The 4142-nt window shown below is 46.6% G+C and overlaps 1 long non-coding RNA gene across 1 annotated transcript; it reads left to right on the top strand.

The window, feature by feature from the left end:
• The first annotated feature begins 882 nt into the window (after positions 1-882).
• On the top strand, positions 883-2158 carry LOC311122177. Its single transcript, XR_014612389.1, has 3 exons — positions 883-909; positions 1106-1198; positions 2030-2158. It is a non-coding gene; the product is annotated as an uncharacterized lncRNA (long non-coding RNA).
• Positions 2159-4142: the final 1984 nt, after the last annotated feature.

The raw sequence follows: 4142 nt of genomic DNA, 5'->3' as shown, positions 1-4142 counted from the left end.
ATTTATCCTCTACAGCAGAGGTAACTCTGGGTCTTCCATTCCTGTGGGGGTCCTCATGAGAGCCAGTTTCATCATAGCGCTTGATGGTTTTTGCGACTGCACTTGAAGAAACTTTAAAAGTTCTTGAAATGTTCTGTATTGACTGACCTTCATGTCTTAAAGTAATGATGGACTGTCGTTTCTCTTTGCTTTTCGAGCTGTTCTTGCCATAATATGGACTTGATTGGCTCAAACGCATTAAAAAGGAAAGAAATTCCACAAATTAACTTTTAAGGCACACCTGTTAAGTTAAATGCATTCCAGGTGACTACCTCATGAAGCTGGTTGAGAGAATGCCAAGAGTGTGCAAAGCTGTCATCAAGGCAAAGGGTGGCTATTTGAAGAATCTCAAATATAAAATATATTTTGATTTGTTTAACACGTTTTTGGTTACTACATGATTCCATATGTGTTATTTCATAGTTTTGATGTCTTCACTATTATTCTACAATGTAGAAAATAGTAAAAATAAAGAAAAACCCTCTCTCTCTCTCTCTCTCTCTCTCTCTCTCTCTGTCTCTGTATCTCTCTCTCTCTCTCTGTATCTCTCTCTCTCTCTCTCTCTCTCTCTCTCTCTCTCTCTCTCTCTCCTCTCTCTCTCTCTCTCTCTCTCTCTCTCTCTCTCTCTCTCTCTCTCTCTCTCTCTCTCTCTCTCTCTCTCTCTCTCTCTCTCTCTCTCTCTCTCTCTCTCTCCTCCAGAGTTGAACAGTGTAGACCTTCAGGGCTGTGGTAGTGATACCAGTGTGAACAGTAATGCCAGTCTACCCAGTGTCCAGTGCCATCGGCGCCACACAGAGAGACGTGTGGCCAGCTGGGCGGTCTGCTTTGAGAGACTACTGCAGGGACCCGCTCGGAGTCAGATACTTCTCAGTACGTAACACTCACACACACACACGTCTACACACACACACACACGTCTACACACACACACACACACACACGTGTATACAGACACACACACACACGTGCATGGCTCATTCACACACTGTTACACAGACGTATGAACAAAAGCCCGCTTCAAGACCCAAACTGATCTGGTCTGTCTCTCTGTGTTCTAACCCGTTAGGAGTTTCTGAAAAAGGAGTTTAGTGAGGAGAATATTGTGTTCTGGCAGGCCTGTGAGTTCTTCAGCCACGTCCCTGAGAACGACAAGAAACAGGTCAGAGGAGAACATTCTATTCTACTTAGTTATTTTAAATTATTTGACCTGCACAATGTGCATCAATTAAACATTTCTGTAAGTGTGCCGGATTGAAATAGCAAACTGTGCATTTAATGCATGTTACTTGTAAAGGTGTTGTATTGTATGTCAGTGGAACACGAGATGGTTCAAAAGGTGCTTTTTAGAAACGTAAAGGGTTCTTTGGCTGTCCCCAGAGGACGACTCTTTTTGGTTCCAAGTAGATCCCTTAAGGGTTAAACCTGGAACAAAAAGGGTTCTACATGGATCCAAAAATAGTTATCCTATGGGGAGAGCCGAAATAAAACCATTTTGGAAGCCTTTGTGATGAGACAGTGTTTGAGATTATGACAGTGAATATGGAATGTAACTGTTGTAACTGACTGCAATATGAAGAGCCCTTAAAGTTGATGTATATCTCCCTTTATCCTATCTTCCCTCATCCTCCTCCCCCCTCCCTCCTCTCCCTCATTCCTCTCCCTCCCCCCCTCCCCTCCTCCTCTCCCTCCTTCTTCCCCCTCTCCCTCCCACCTCCCCCTCTCCCTCCTTCTTCCCCCTCTCCTCCCACTCCTCCTCTCCCTCCTTCTTCCCCCTCCCTCCTTCCTCCCCCTCCCCTCTCACTCCCCCCTCCCCCTCCCCCACCCCCCTCCTCCTCTCCCTCCTCCCTCCCCCTCCCTCCTTCCTCTCCCTCCCCCTTCCTCCCTTCCTCTCCCTCCCCCCCCCCTCCCTCCTCTCCCACCCCCCTCTCCCCTCTCCCTCCTCCCTCTTCCTTCTCCCCCCCAAACCCTCTCCCCCCTCCTCCTCCTCCAGTTATCCCAGAGAGCTAGAGAGATCTATAACAGTTATTTGTCCAGTAAGGCCACTACACCGGTCAACATTGACAGTCAGGCTCAGCTGGCAGACGATATACTCAACGCTCCCAGACCGGACATGTTTAAGGAACAACAACTACAGGTAGGAACAACACACACACACACACACCACACACACACACACACACACACACACACACACACACACACACACACAAAGGGATAGGAGAAGCACGCACACACACACACAGGTACGTCGATGCGTGTACACACACACACACACACACTCAGTGTCCCAACCAGATAAAACATAAAACTGAAAACCGTCATGTAGATTCTAGCAGTAGTCTCCGATGCTAACCTCTTTCCTACCCATTCCCACTAGCATTAGCATTAGCGCTGAGAGAGTGAATGTATTTATCCATAGGTTTTAATAGAGATGAAAAGATGTTAGCAGCAGCAGCATCAGGCACCACCTGACCTGGGCCTTTTATTCATAAAGAGTACTGATCTAGGACCAGGTCCCCCCCCCCTGTCCATGTAATCTGATTCATCGTGATCTAAAGGACCAAACTGATCCTAGAGAAGTCCTACTCTGAGGAGTGTTTGTGAATACAGGCCCCTGAAGAGATGAGATGGTTAGACACTGATAACAGCAGTCACCAGACAGCTAAACTAAACTAGAACCACCAGAGGTACAATTCACACAGAACACATCGACACACACACACACACACACACACACACACACACACACACACACACACACACACACACACACACACAGACAGATTGAAGACACACACACACACACACACTCACACACACACACACACACACACAGACACACAGACACACAGACACAGACAGATTGAAGACACACACACACACACACACTCACACACAGACACACAGACACAGACAGATTGAAGACACACACACACACACACACACAGACACACACACACACACACACACACACACACACACACAGACACACAGACACAGACAGATTGAAGACAGACACACACACACACACACAGACACACAGACACAGACAGATTGAAGACACACACACACACACACACACACACACACAGACACACACACACACACACAGACACACAGACACAGACAGATTGAAGACACACACACACACACACACACACACAGACACAGACAGATTGAAGACACACACACACACACACACACTCACAGGCTTGTTTAACAACAGTCCCACGTGTGGGTTGTCCTCCAGTCATGCGTTCACTCCAGGGATCAGACGGAGACGTGAACTATGGTACGTCTGTCTGTCTGAGCTATCTAACATATCTTTGGGGTAACAATAATGTTTCAGTGGCATAAAGATGTTAGAATTCAGATGTGACGTCATCGTTTTTTAGCACTATCGATAGAGTCACACCTCTACCTCAACATGGTTCAATGGCCCAATAAATCAGCACAATACACTTTGTCGTTTTTCGAATTGCCGCCATTTTGAGGCTAGAGTTGGGGATAATGTATACTGTGGTAATGACGACACAGAAAATAGTACCGAGAAGTTACATTACAGAGAACCTAACCAAACCAGGAAGTTGTGGCATCTTTTATGCTCCTCCGCTGTTCAGTCGACTTAAAGTGAATTCCGAATTCAGTTCATGAGTTGGAAAAAAATATCCTCGCTCATAGGTCTGCATGTGTAGTTTCGTCAAATCTTCCATTGACGTTGTTGACAAGTTAGGATTCCAGCCATAGAAAATAATGACAAATTCTCTATTTGATGAAATTGGAGTCGACCCCCCTAACCCCAGTGTCTCCTGTAGTGGTAGGACATGGCTGTCTGCTAGCTAGCTAAGCTAGTTGGAGAAAAGGTACCGTCTGCTAGCTAGCTAGGCTAGTTGGAGAAAAGGTACCGTCTGCTAGCTAGCTAGGCTAGTTGGAGAAAAGGTACCGTCTGCTAGCTTTGCTAGGCTAGTTGGAGAAAAGGTACCGTCTGCTAGCTAGCTAGGCTAGTTGGAGAAAAGGTACCGTCTGCTAGCTTTGCTAGGCTAGTTGGAGAAAAGGTACCGTCTGCTAGCTAGCTAGGCTAGTTGGAGAAAAGGTACTGCGTT

The sequence above is a fragment of the Coregonus lavaretus genome, assembly GCF_964263955.1.
Source record: "Coregonus lavaretus genome assembly, contig: HAP1_SCAFFOLD_7713, whole genome shotgun sequence".
Classification (NCBI taxonomy): Eukaryota; Metazoa; Chordata; class Actinopteri; order Salmoniformes; family Salmonidae; genus Coregonus; species Coregonus lavaretus.
The sequence above is the reverse complement of the archived record's forward strand: the minus strand, read 5'-3'. Positions and strand labels throughout refer to the sequence as shown.